General features: G+C 46.1%; 1 protein-coding gene across 4 annotated transcripts in view; it reads left to right on the top strand.

Moving 5' to 3' along the window:
- Eepd1 (endonuclease/exonuclease/phosphatase family domain containing 1) overlaps positions 1-14,936 on the top strand; it is a 106,315-nt gene that overhangs the window by 31,228 nt on the left and 60,151 nt on the right. The window lies entirely within an intron of this gene.

Here is a 14,936-nt window from a genome sequence, read left to right on the forward strand (position 1 = left end):
TGCCCCAACTTCCCCATTTCTCATCTTTTACTGTCTTCCCTCAAGTCATTGCCGGTCATCGACCTCTTCCCCAGGAAAAAATGCTTAGGAGGTCAGTGAACTCGAAAAGACTTCTACATTTGTGTTTACTCTGGAGTTCTCCCATTAGGGCCAAGTGGTAGAAAACTAAACAGCCCTCAGAAGTCATGTTGGTACCAGGTGACAGAGTGACTGTGGCTCCTGTCAAGGAAGCATTCTGAGAGGTATTGGTTTGTACCAGGTCTCATCATTCTGGGTGTTTCCATCAGTGATCCTAAATCTGAGTATGTGGTTGGAGTGCAAGAGAGTTCCTAGGAAAGGGCGCATAAGGCCCTCGGTTAATCCCAGCCATTCTGAACATCAGGAGTGGCTTTTTGTTATAACCTGAAGTCAGTATTTTAGCTAAGCACAGCTTCCAGGTAAGCGTGGATACTACGTACCTCATACTGCAGGGAGCTTGGGGGGAGGACAGAGTAGTATTGGGCTAGAGAGAGAGACACACACAAGAGAGGGGCAAATGTCAGGCTCATCAGTGCTACTTCCCTGCACCTGCAGCTTGAACATGCTGCTGTCTGGCCTCTTTGTTTTACCCCATTATGGCCAAGGCCAGAGCGAGGACTGGCTAGAGGTAAATAATATTTGCTTTCTGTTTTAAGACTTTCACCCTCTACTGAAGAAGAGAGAGACTGTGGCGACCAAAGGATATATTCTCATTGTCCAGTCCAGTCTCCCTCAATGGTACAAGTCTTCAAACACTTTGGATGGCCACCAAATATAGGCTTGTGCCTGTCTATTGCAACCCCAAGTATCTAATGGGATATTTGGGGTAGGTGCTGTTTTGAAGGTGCTCACCATAGAGACCAGAGACTGTGATCTTCTGATTTAGAAGTCTATGAGACCAAGATTATTTAATGACTCTTATCCCATGCCTTTGAATTTGAAGGCATAGGCCAGGAGAGGTCAAGGGTCAGCAACATTATGGATCTCCCCAGGATGCCAGAATCTCACAGGACAAACATCACCTTTCTGCACCCTGCTCTGGAGTATGCAGGCCCGAATTGATGGTAAAAGAATGAACTGGGTGCCAAAGCCTCTCACCCTGCTCTGAAAAGGGAGCATGTGAGCTTTGCATTGCTGATGTGAGCTTTATTTTTAAACTCCCGAGTGATGGCGTGCAAGTGGTGACGCATCCTCAGCCAGCTAATCTGTATTGTGTAAAAACACACAAACCACAAATTATTTTTAAAAGAGTAGAAGGCAAAAGAACAGATGCAGCCAACTCCCTGATCATGGGAATGGAGGGAAAATCTCCCCCAGAGGCAATGCTGGACAGTGGCAGAGCTCAGACTGCCCTAGGAGGAATACACAGGAAGTGGACAGCTTGCTTCTTGGGATAGCTGACCTTGCTGTCCATCTCTGTGTGTACTTAGTTCTTCCTTTTCTTTTTGAGAATGAATTCTTCACATTAAGAATGAGAATCTCTTCATTCATTGAGAATGAATTCACAGTTTTATGTGAATACTGGGAAGAATGGTGACCATGAGTGTTCAGTAACTTGACCAGTGCAGCTTTTCCTTCCCCTTACTCAGGTGGAAGCTAAACAATTTGATCTCATAGAAGTAGAAGCTATTATGATTGCCAGTCATGGCTACAAAGAGAGGGGGACTTAGCATATTCAGCAGTGGCTATCAACTTGGGGGTGGTGACCCCTTTGAGGGTCAGATGACCCTTTCAAAGGGGTTGCTTAAGACCATCAAAAAACAGCAGCAAAATTACAGTTATAGGTGGCAAGGAGAATAATTTCATGGTTGGGGGTCACCATAGCACGAGGAACTGAATTACAGGGTCTCAGTGTTAGGAAGGCTGAGAATCACCAGCCTAGAGGGAAGCCTATAGGAAGCACATTAGGATGAGTATACTTTACAGAAATTTGTTGTGTATGTTATGAAGAGTTAGTATAGAGCACTTTGAAACTTCTAGACAGAAGGAAATGCTAAAACGTTTGAGAGGAAGGTTCTAACTACTTTGACTGATGTTCAACAAACATATCATCAAACATTGGATCAAGCTGTCATATTGTATCTAAAATCTCTGTATTGTATATAAATAAACATCCCCCTAGAAGGAGTAGAGGTGTATCTAAATGATTATAGCCTCAAATGCTCAAAACCTTGGCTTCAAACTTCAGTACTGTGATCTGTATATCCATTGGCGGTCTGTATCTCAACACTAACCATGAATTACAAATGGCATAGTTTATTCCATAACCCAACTCCTCTTATATTTTAATGTGCATTTACAGTGTGAACAGGAAGAGAAACGACACTTATAAGACCACAGCGCAAATTGTGTTTTCATGGATGAGATTCAGAACAAATTGTAAAAGTTGAAACATTCTGCTATTCTCCCTGTCCCCAGCCTGGGTAGACCTGCTGTTCTTCCTGTCCCCAGCCCAGGTAGACCTGCTATCCTTCCTGTCTCCAGCCCAAGTGGACTGGTTGGCCTGCTTGTTCCTTGTGAAGAATAATAATGCCCAGTTGTCTCTCACAGAGAAGGGAAGACTAACAGAGTATTCCTTCTTCCCATAGGCTATTGCATGGAGATGAGATGGGAGGGCATGTGAAGTTTGAACTGGTCCCTGATCTCTTCAAGGTCTCATCTGGATTCTCTAGGGCTCAGGTCCAAGTTATAGAAGGAATGCCTGTTCCAATAAGGAAAATAAGAAGGTCACACAGTGGGTCCTGTGAATGGGCATAGGATACCATAGATGGTTATATCTGGGATATAAAATTGGTATCGGGTGGGTGGGGTGTCAGGAAGAATCCCAACAGGACAGATGGTGCCTGGCATGACTGGAAATGCTAGCCAGAAGTTAGGTAAGGAGGCCCAGAGAACAGAGGTCTGGGCAGAGAGCATGGACAGAGACTTGAAGTCAGGAGACAGTGGGTTACATTTAGAGTGATGAAAGTGGGGACAGTGTGGCTAGAGAAGAGAGACACATCAAATAAGACCAGGGTATGGTGCAAGGGTCAGGAGCAGAGGGGGGAATCTAGGTTTGCCTCAGGACCACCCAGCAGTATGGGGTTACTCTGAGGACAGAGGGAGAATATTGTAGGAGCAGGGAAGCCTCCCATGTTTTATTGTTTCTCACTGATTTGGTCTTCTACTGAAGTGGGTCCCATCTTCTCAGCTGCATGAACAGTTATATTCCTGGTTTCCATAAGAAGGGACATTGAAGCCTTTCAGAGTCTAAGCTAAGGAAGGAAGAAGTATGCTCTCCTGTCATTCTAACCATGGACCAATAAAATTAGCATTACCCAAGAGTTTACAAGAGCTGCAGACTCAAGTGCTTAGAGTTGGCAGTCTTCCAGGGTTCTCAGGTGATCTGTGATTCAGGTGTGAGGCATCCTTTGCTTGACAAATTGATACTGTTGATTCCAAAGCTGAGAGAACAATTTGTCTTCTGTTGTGTGCCTCCACAGAACAGTGGAGGGCTGGACCAGAGTCTATATGAGAGCTGGGTAAGAAGATCTCAAGGACATAGGTCATTCCATCCAGGCCTTTGTGTGGAATTCTCTCCCTGGAACAGCATGGGACTTCTGTCAGGGCCTTGCATAGTGATTGTCTCGCCAGGATCTTGTCAGGGATTGGGTTACTCTTTATTTTCTGGCCTACATTTATGTTTTCCACTATTTCCTGTCTCATTTCCTGCCTGTGCCAAGAAAATGTTTGTTGTCAGACCACCTTCTATCGGGACTGTCACCTGGTTCTGAGGGTGGCAAGCTTGCTGTCCAGGACTTGTAAGGGTATCTGTGGAAAATGAACCGCACAGATTGCATGGTCAGTGGCAAGACCTACAAACTCAGCTTGATGCAGGTGCTGAACAAGCTGTTCTTAAACTAAGCCAATAGTTCTTGGATGACTTGATGTATCTGAGGACGGAGCCATTTTCTTTTTGTGACCTACAGAGTTGGAACTATTCTTAGTTAACTGTGAGCCTGGGTTTAAAAATGTCAAACAGACCCAAGGTCACACAGTGTATATGTGTGGTGGCTATTTCTGGTTGTCAACTTGACGACATCTGGAATGAACTACAACCTAGAAATGGAGGGCACATCTGTGATGTGGATCTTGAGGTTGCTGGGTACTTGGGTTGGCATCTTGGTTTTGAGTTCCTAGACCCAAAGAGGGAAGACTTTTGGAGTGATGGGCCAAACCCCCTTTATGGTTGGTTAGATGTTCATCATGGTGCAGCTTCTCAGGGTTGGCTGAGGGTCTGTGTTTTGAAGTGTGGTTCCTACAGGTGCAACTGAGACCATTGTGGTCAGAGAGGGGGCTGCCTATGAGAAAAAGCTGCCGAGGAAAGCAGAGTAGTTTATATGTCATGTTCTATTCAATAGCATTTCTGGTCTGTGGTCCCTCTCTTCTCCCTCTCGGACAGGTGAGCAGAGGAAAGTGGAAAGCCACTGGAAGCTTCTTCACTCCTGCAAGCTTGATTTGTCCTTATCATGACTCTCCCCCTCAGAAATTGTCTTTAAAATGCTAAGACATGATCCACTGTTAATGAAAGACCATCAATAGTTTACATAGCTTCCTTGGGGAGTAGTCATTAGCTTGTTGGGACAGGAACATGGCAACAAACAAACTAACATCAGGTTCCCGGTCCTCATCTTTGGGTCTGACGGACACTGGCCAAGTGGGCTCCAAATTATTTGTGTGCGAGCTTCTTAATTAGAAAAAGGCATCACAAAAAGTGTATTATCTGGTTAAGAAAATTTAGTATTCAGAAAATCAAAGCTAATATAGAAAAATCACTCTTAATACCGCCAAACAGAACAACCTTTTTTTAGACCCCAACAAATGTTCGCTTAGTCTGTTCTGTGCTCATGGTTGAATGCTATCTGCATACTCTTACAGACTGACTCTTCATTCAGTATTTTAGTCCTTTCCCAAGTCATTAGATCTCCCTTTCAATGGCATTGAAAATGTTCACATTGGGTAAAGGCATTACAGTTTATCTATAAACAGCAACTACGGTGATGATGGTGGTGGTGCGCCTAGGGGTGATAAGGAACTTGCTTTTAGAGACAATCTAGTCTGACCTTCAACCCACTGTGTATCCTAGGCTGAACTCAAGTTCAGGGGCATCATCTTGCCTCAGCCTTCTGGGTTCTGCAATGGTAGGCATTTGCTACTGTGCCTGCTTGATGGGTAACTTTTGTTTAGAACTAAGTTTTACTTATAAACTTGATTTAATATCACATGGTTTTATGAGGTAAGTACTGTTGTAATTGTCATTTAAGGCTCCTTTAAGGCTCTCACCTCTCTTTCTTCTTCCCCCTTTCTCTCTCTCTCTCTCTCTCTCTCTCTCTCTCTCTCTCTCTGTACATGAATTATGGTCAAATCTACGCTCAGGCCTTCAGCATGTTGGCAAGTGCTTTCCACTTAAATACACCCCAGCCATGTTGATACTGGCTCAAAAACAATGCAATAGAGAAGTGTTGACCCATGTTTACAGACAGAGATGCTCTCACTGATCCCTCTACTTTGCTCTGGTTTGGACTGGATGTGGTCCTCCGGTCTGTGAGATGAGAGTGTGAGTGTCTGGTGTCTGCTGAGTATGGACTGTGTGACTCAGGAATCTAGGATGAGCTTCTCTTTAGTTTCTGGATTGTTCTCCAGGACCAGTTGTACCAGATCACTCACCTGGCCTTTACCACTTCATATTGTTGGATAATCCAGTCTCTTGACTTAGTATCTCTTTGTGAGACTGAAAGTTCCTTGTGGGCAATAACCACTTCTCATGTGGCCTCTCACAGCTAAGTGTGGTGTGCTGGGCACAAGTTCTGTTTCCATTGGTTTGGCAGAAAGGAAGAAAACTGACTCAGTAAACCAAGATGGGATTTGCAAGCAGATGAAGCAAATTTCAGAGAGGGTAGAAACAGAAACATCTAAATTCCTTTGCAGAAAGCCCATTTTGGTTGTGTGGATGAGGGCACCTTGCCTCCTCCTCTGAGGCTCTAGGTTCATGAGATGCAGAACTGAGTGGGCCCCTGACATCTTTGTAGGTGCATCTAGAACAGATTGGGAAACACAGGAGAGAGAGAGAGAGTACCTACAGGTGGATTTTAGGGACAGTGTTGCAGATGTAGACTTGTTAGGGCCTGGATCTATGTTTGATACGTGGAGTATAGATGAGTAAATCGTGGGCTGTTGTTGACAGAGATTATCTTTCAGTAGTGACAGGTTTGATAAGCAGAAAGCAGTGGCCCTGGTCTATTTCTTGTCATCACCCTGGCCTAAATGTTAGGTCATTCCGTTCCCCAAACCATGTTGACTTTCAGTGGGGAGGGGAGGTAGATGTGCCTGGGCTCCTTGACCCAAGGGAGAGTAAAGTAGACCGGGAGATGGGAATGAAGACCAGTGACACCATTCGTCACTTTTCCGCCAGAACAAAAGCCAAGAGAGACCCAGGTTCTGGAGGCCGCAATGGTATGGGCTGTCACTCAGTCCTTCCTAGGACGTTGGTGTTCACAAGGAGATCATGGCTAGGGATTCTTCATGGAAATAAAATAATTAAAGACACTCAAAAGAAAATAGTCTTATCTCCTAGGACTGTCTTCCTTTTAAAGCTGAGTCATGTTTGGACCATTGCAATTTGATTGTTTTGTGAAGAGGAAAATGTTCTATATTTATGTGGCAGTGGCCTGTAAGTTATCTCTGTCTTTCCCATATCTCTCCGTCCAGCCCATCCCTCACCCACACACACACCCCTAGCCCCCGTCCCTGTCCCTTCTGCTCCTGTCCCCATCCCACCTCCAGTCTACTGGTAAAATCTATTTTATTTCCCCTTCCTTGCACCGCACCCCCGCCTCCTTCCCCCTCCCCTCCCCCAACTCATTCTCTTTACCCAGCCTTTCTGGGTCCACACATTATAGCTTGCTTATCATTTATTTAACAGCTAATATCCACTTATAAGGTAGTACATTTTGGGTCTGGATTACCCCACCCAGGATGATTTTTTTTTTTTTCTAGTTCCATCCATTTGCCTGCAAACTTCATGATGTCATTTTTCTTTTAACAACTAAGCAACACTCTGACTCTGAGGACAAGTGGGCCTCTGCCTTTTGACTTTTCTCAGGACTCTTTTCCTCCTCTTGGGCTGCTGTGTCCAACTTTGATAAGATAGTTTTTGCTTCACCTTCAATCTCATTTTGTCATGTTTGGTTGTTATAGGTTAGAAACCTGTTCTTTTTAGGGTGAGACAGGAAAGGAGTAGATCTGGAGGGGAGGGGAAGGTGTGGAGGTGTAGAGGGGAAATCCAGCCTTCCCTGAACAGAGGTATCTGTTTTCCTTGCTGTTGCAGTCCTAGCACTGCGTTGGGAAGAGTGAAAGCCGGGTCCTGTAAAGTGTGATCTAAGAAACAATTGCAGGTCGTGAGCATGGCTAGTGATTCCTTTGCTCAGATGTAGTGGCATGATGTTATGTGCGTATCTGTTTGTTTGTCTCTCTTTCTGTATGTGTCTCCCTGGGTGTCTCTGTGTGTCTGTGTGTATGTCTCCTCTGTCTCTGTGTCTCTGTGTCTGTCAGTCTCTCTGTCTCTGTCTCTCTGTCTCTGTCTCTCTGCCCCCCCCCCCCCCCCTGTATGTGTGTGTATTTTACTGGAGATGAACCTAGGGCCTTTCCCATTACAGGCGAATGGTCTAGCAAAGGGATTTTTCCTGCAAAAGGCAAAGGGAGTCAAGAGTAGCACAGATGAAACTCCTTAGAAATTCACCCCTGGACTCTGGAGTAATGGGGCCAGGGGACTAAATAAGGGCAGGAATCTGCTGAGTTTAACAGGTTCCAGCTGCCAGCATGGCTGAGTCGGAGCTGAATTGAGGCTGCTCTGTCTTCCATTCACGTGCTGGCTCTGTGTATAGTCAGGTCCTGAGTGACATGGAGGGCCTTGTCTCACACCAGTTGGACTATACCAGCTCGGCTTTCCAAAGGTTGAGTGGGAACAGTGACCAGAGACACTGGCAGAGAAACAGCATCTGACCCTAAGAACCTAAGAAACTCGGAACCCTCTTTGCTCCAAGAGTCCTGCTAGGCAGGCTGCCTCCATTCTCACTGCTAGCCATTTAGAATAAGAGCGGTGGATGCTGTTTAAACCAGTCTGCAAGCACAGTTTTAAAGGTTCAGGAGGAACAGGTAGCATTCACGTTAGTAACTTTTAATTTTTCCACTGTATCCAAAATACTAACATTTGTGCACACAGTCAATATAAAATTATTTATATATATATAAAATTCTATGATATAAAATTATTGCAGAAGCATTTTTTATTCTCTTGTAATGCGCCTTGAAACCTTTTTTGTATATTTTACCTGAATAGATAGCAGGAGGGAAGGGCCTTAGTCTGCCCAGGACCTGAGGCTCTCCTGAGGAGATTTGAATATAAGGCTTAGGAGGTCTGAGGCAGTAATTGGGAAGGGGTGGGTAGTGAGTCCTGAACCCTGCCCATTCGGTGAGAACTCAGCTTAGCCTGTCTTGACAGCCTAGACAGGTGGGGCTCCCTGCTTGAAACCCTACTAGGTGTTCATAAGCAAGACCCAGCAGTCCAGGCTGGCCAGCCTCTCACAGCTCTTCATAGGCAAAGGGGATGGTCTTCAGCAAGGGGCAGGCGCATGAGGCATCCACTGCTGGGAACTGCTAATTGGATGGCCTTAATTCTAAGGTCACTTTTTTCCGTGTAGATCCCAAAGTGTTTGTTTGCTGTCTGAAATTAGGTTATTGTTCTTGTGGTTCTGCATAGTCGCCAAACACATCCAGGGAAGATGTGTGCACTGTTAAACGTTACTGCCTTTCATTCTTGCCCTGGAGTCACAGGGAGGATGAGGACTTGCCGTCTTTTGGGATGCTTTGAAACCCACATGAATGGGCTCAATTCTGTTCTGGACTCTCACTCACTACAGTTTTCAGAACCGAGATAGGGAGCTGGGCTCTTGCCTCCTGTCTGCTCTGGTCTCGGCTCACTCCCGTGGTGGAGTAGAGAAAGCAGCAGGCTGCAGCCGGGTGCCCTCCAGGAATGGAGCACCTCCTCTGCCTCAGCAGTTTTATTTTTATCTCGTCAGCTTGTTCCTGCTTTTGAAGTGTGAATCCCAGTGACCCGAATGAGCTGTCTGCCTGGGTCTGGGCCAGCAGAACCAGGTTACTAGAGTTCAGAGGAGCCTCTCGGCCTTTGGAAACAGGGATGTTTGCTCCTGCGTGGTTGGGCGGGGGTCTTACAGGGCAGCTTTGCTGTGGCCAGAAACAGGCAGCTTCCAGGTTTACACAATTTCTCATCTGAGAAGACGTTGCGCCGAACGTCACTTGAGACCCGTATTCTCCTTCCCACCTCCCTTCAATAGCAGCCCCGTAATGACAGCAGGCATAATTTTATGCAAGTTAGATGTTCGTATTTAGAATTGCAGAGTCAAGTATGTGTACCTGTCAGTGTCTGGCCCCTTTACTGTCATGTTTGCTTGTGGGAAGGCCTGTGTTTTGCTGTGTGCTGGTGTTTTAGAACAGGATGGGGAACATAGTTAATGCCTGTGTTAGGACATGGGAGTTTCTGTCCTGGGACTCTGAGGCAACAGTGACTGACTTGGGGCAATGAGGGAGGGGATGTGACCATGCAGTAGTGGCAGGGGATGACCCGGATAGGTGACACAATGTTAGTTACAGAAAGGCCCCAGAACACCTGAGTCAGAATCAGTTAAAATAATACTTGTGGGACCCCTAGATCCTATCAGAAACTGGGTTAAATTCTTTTTATGCGTTCTCCCTGGGGATTCTTTACAAGCATCTATACATTTGTCCTTGTGAATGGCAATTTTCCATAAAGCTGGTTCCAGGGTGGTCATCATCTGGATGGGAACTTGTTAGCGATTCATGTTTTCAGGCACTACTTGTCAAAGGAATGCAACTCTGGGTTGTTTTAGTGAATGCTCCATCCCTGCCCTAGGTGACTCTGATATCTAGATCTCGGGGATTCAGGTTAGCAAGAGGAGACTAGGCTGGGCTCAACTCTCCGTCATATGTCTTTGGATGGCTAGAGCAAGCATACCGTGCCTCAGTGCTCTCAGCTGTAGATAAAGGTTGGTAATAAGTCCTGTCTTTCAGGGCGGTATGTGCCTTGTGGGTCATGTACGACTGTGTTGGGCATGTGGAAGGCATATGGTAAGCACTTGCTCAAACACATTCAAATTTAGTCAGCTTTGACCCTGGGTCTGTTTGACTTCAGGGCTATTTACTCGCTATATTATACCGATTGTCTCTTAGGAACCTAATTGATTTAGCTGTGAAGGCAACTAATTTTCCAACAGTAATGAGGGCTGTCTTTAGACCAAGGCTTGCCATGTGGTTTGCTCTCAGTGGCAGCTCTGGTTTGTGTTTCGGTTGCTCAGAGAAGGATTTTCTGAACCAAGGTTGCCGCGTGTGAGCTTCTATTGATGTTATGTCTGTCATGGATTTGTGGGGTGTTGCATAGTCACCCTTCCTGCTGTGAACTTGGTGTGGGTTTCTGATCCCTTCCTGTGACTGGGTTTAATGGGAAGAACTTTGAAGTCTCTCCTGAATACCTTAGACTGAGGGAATCATGTGGAGTGCATGTTTGGAACAAGTCTGCTGGGCACTCCATGTGGTTTGAGGGCAGCACCTGGCCTAGTAATTAATGTGCTTTCTGGCCCCTTGCCATCTCCTGCAGGGCATGTAGATGTCTGTGGCTGCAGGAGAGTGCTGAGTTGAGGATCCTTGCCAACCATCCGTCCATCTCATGACAGCCAGGAACTTTGAGCCCCATTTTGCTGATAGGGAAAATAAGACTCAACAAAACAAAACAAAACAAAACAAAACAAAACAAAACCCAAGTGTCATTTTCTAGTGCTTAGTCATGGCCACAGAGGGGGCTTTTGTTCGATAGACCTTGTGTCTGTGTGCATCTGGAAGCTAGGATAGGGGCAGGACTGGATCTATTTTCTTGGAGCTATGTCCCAAAGACCCACTCATGTGCTACTTGAGCTTCTGTGCATCTCGAAGGCTCTTTTCCCAGAAGGCAACAGTTCTAACATTCTCATGACCTCAAATGAGCAGCCAAAGCCCACTTAGCACCAGGCTCTAGGGTGGGTGTCCTTTCTCCCATCAGTCTTAGCTTCTTTTGTTAAGGCAGCTGTGGCCTTGTGTCTACTGGAGGAAGTGGTCACTTCCATTCACTAGTGTCTGTATGTTCAGGTGGGGCTGGATCCTGCACTCATAACAAACGGTCCCTTTGTCCTCTTACCCTGCTTCAGCCCTTCTAGCCTGGAGGAGTGTTTTGGTATCCTACGAGAAGTCCATCTGGGTAATATAGGTAAATACTTCAGTTCCCTCCCATTCTCACCCCCCCCCCACCCTGATACTCCCATACTGTTTGTGACAATGTATCCATGTTTGTGACAGTGTATCCACATTTCCTTCCTTCTGTCTCCCTTCCTTCCTTTTTCCTCTGTGTGACCACATCTGGCTTCAGTAGAGCCCTGTTAAGCATCCGACATGTTCATGGTTCCCTGTGTACCCAGCTTTTTGCCCCTTTTTTTCTGTCAGTTACAGGATAGCTTGCTGCCTTAAATGCAGGCACAAAGAAAAGAGCCGCAAAGCAGTTAGGGCTTCTTGGTGGCTCTTCACCCAGGCAGCTGCTTACATTGCTTTCTGGGGCTCTTGAGGCCTCACCAGCTGTCCCATACTTCCAGTCAGAAGACTCCCTGGTAGAAGGAACACATGGTGTTTACTTACTCAGCGTGCAGGACAGGTGTCTCCCACCTGAAGACACATCCGTTCTGCGTGTAGTTATTCTGCTTTTCCTGAGGCTATTCTGCAAGTGTTTGGTTACCCTATCGTATCTGTGATACCTGCTGTGGGACCACCCTTCGCTCAGAGGAGTGTCTTTGGAGTCTTATGGGGGCCTCACTTCACTTGTGTGTGCAAATTCCCTCGTAGACAGTGTCAGAGCTACACTGGATCAGCCAAGAAGGTCACTGATACTTGAACAAAAGGAACTGGATCTTCCAGCTTCTCATGCACTGGGTTCTAGGAGGCTCGAGAGCTCAGAGCTGTTCACAGCTCATTTCATGACATCTGACCTAAGATTAGCTGCTTTGCCAGGAAGGCTCCTGGAGGTGAGGGCTCTCTCAATCCAGAGGTGGAAAAGCCCTGTTAAGGGTTCCAGCAGAGCTTGGAGGAGGATGAAGGCTGTTGAACCAGTTTGTAGGTCCCATGATAATACGGATGGATGGAACAGAGGGGGCTGAGAGCAAGCAGGGAGGTGTGGGAGAGCGCCGGGACGGCAGACGATGACACAGAAGGTGCTTAGCAGAGTCCGGCACACAGGGGAAGCATTTAATAAATGTTGCTTGTTCAGTGCTTGGTCTCCCACACCACCCACAGAAAGGGGAACAGAGAGAAGTGTTTCCCCTGATTTAGTGGTGTACCTCATGCCTGGACTAGTGCACGGTACGTTTGTTGAGTGAAAGTATGAAAGCAAGAAAGGGGAACATCCAGTAAGTGGACGATAATTAAAACAAAAACTAGGCTACAAGCAGAGGCAGATTACAGGAGCAGAATACTGCATCTCAGAACAGGAGCCTTTCAGAGAATTTTGCTTGTGATGCCACAGTATGGCAGATCAGTGGAGTAATGGAGGGATAAGTGAGTAAGTGACCAATGCAAGAGAATTACATCCTCCCCTCACTGTGTACATTAAAGGTTATAACTGCATCTCTCAAATTAGCCAGAGGTTCAAGAGAAGAGCTGGCTTTTAAAGCATGGAACACCAGAGAAAATAGGAGAAAAGATAGAGCAGTGGATCAGGCGACCTTTAAAAATCAACTTTAGTATCATCACAAGCTTTAGAAACAAAGTTTGAAGTCAGTGTTGAAATCTTGGCTCGTGTATCAAAAAAAGAAGTTTAATTATTTTAAAAGGTGAATATATAAATGAAGAGGGAAAGCCTTTCCTATCTTTAAAATCAATTATGTGTACACATGCTTTGCCTGGTTGTATGTCTGTGAACCACACACATGCCTTGTGGCCAGGGAGGCCCCGGGAGGGTGTTGAATGCCCTGGAACTGGAGTTATAGATGGTGTGGGTCACCAATGGGTGCTGGGAGTCTGCGAATTCCGGAAGAGCAGCCAGTGCTCTTAGTGACCAAACCTTTCCTCCAACCCTGCCATTTCTACCGTAATAGAAATATCCACCCAAGGGCAGGCAGAGATGGAAAAATTGCATGGCGGGATCACATGCAGTCACACTGCATAGGAGAACTTGTTGACGATTGGAGAAACGCAGAGAAAGAGGAGGGAACATTTTTTTGCTCATCAGCTACAGAAGCAGGACTTGCCTTAAGAAAGATGCTTCCCTGAATTGCTGGTGGGAGAAAGGCTAGAAACTGCTTTTTTTTTTTTTTTTTTTTTTTTTTGGCAGAGTTTAAAGAGGCTTAACTTCTACATACACTTTTTTTTTTTAAGATAGAAAATGCCACTCTCTAAATCCAGATTAAGGAAATATCTAAAGTGTCTACAATATGTGCATATATATTTATCATAAATCATGGAAAAGTAAAAAAATAGGTGTCCAACAATAGAGAATAATAAATTGTAGAGCACATACATATGCAATATGACATGACCTTTAAAATAATTTTAAAGAATATTTAATGGAGTCATTTTTACCCTTTACTGAGTCATGCTTGCCGGTATCCCATGGCTTCAAGCACAAACACAAAATGAAGTTGAGCTGTCTCCTCCTGCCCCCTATTTATCCCCAGAGCCACTGGGTATCCCCAGATGGGGCTAGAAGGTCCCCCAGCCCCAGTTGCTGGTGTTGTATGCTCATGTACGCTCATGAAAGCCTACTACTGTGTGCCTGATGTTGCACCCTCATGAGGTTCTCAAGTGGTAAGTCCTTCTGAGTATCACTCAGTCTGGCAGTACCCACTTTCTACCCTTGAGCAAATTCTGACGCCACACCTGGGGCCTAATTAAGATGGTGGTCTCCATTCTCACAGAACCACTGTCCTGCCCTGCTCTGAAAGCACAGGGCAGCAGTTGCCAAGGGCTAATTAGCCCTGGCTAACCTTTATGCAGGGGCCTCTGAACTGGGGTAGTGCCCCACCCCCACCCCCTGCCTGAAGGTGCTTTTGAAGTTGTCTATTTGAAACCTGCTTTTGAATTCCCTAAGCTAGGGGAACTGGACTGATAAAATTAGAGGTCCCTGTCATGTGACTTCCATTTTACAGGGTCTGCAGGTTCTGCTGAGATCCCAGGCAATTTTCCAGGCCTGGCTGTGATTTGCATATAAGTTTCTGAGCCGAGATGGGACTCATGCATCCCCCCCCACCCCATCCCCCACCTCCACCTCCACCCCGAATTTGGTATTTTAAATTGCTGACTGAAGGACCAAAGAGAACTGAATTGCAGGCTCTCCAGGATAAGGTTTCATGCCCAGCAGCTGGAATTCATAGCTCTGGTGTCTGGGACTCAAATCTTTGAAGAGGAGTGAGAGGCCATTGCCTAACAAAAACCAGACCCAGGCCCCTGGCTCCAGTCCTAACTGTGACTCTGCCCACAGCGGGTCATCTAGCCCCTAACTGCACTCCAGGTCATCCCCCACTTACACCTCTCCGATACAAACTGGCTTAGCAGGGCATTTGCAGTTGCTTTTAAGGGACCAGACCTCTCAGCTGCTGCCGCTCTCAGCACGGAGACTCAGCAGCAGATGCTAATTTCAAGAACAGTAAGTGGTGTGTTTTTCTTTTTTGTAATGTAGAGAGAGGCTCGCAGAAATAGAGACCAGGCAGATTCCCATATTTAAAAATGACTCATAAACCAGGGTGTGTGGTTTCACAGCCAAGGCTCTGGGT

The sequence above is a fragment of the Rattus norvegicus genome, chromosome 8, assembly GCF_036323735.1.
Source record: "Rattus norvegicus strain BN/NHsdMcwi chromosome 8, GRCr8, whole genome shotgun sequence".
NCBI classification, from domain to species: Eukaryota; Metazoa; Chordata; class Mammalia; order Rodentia; family Muridae; genus Rattus; species Rattus norvegicus.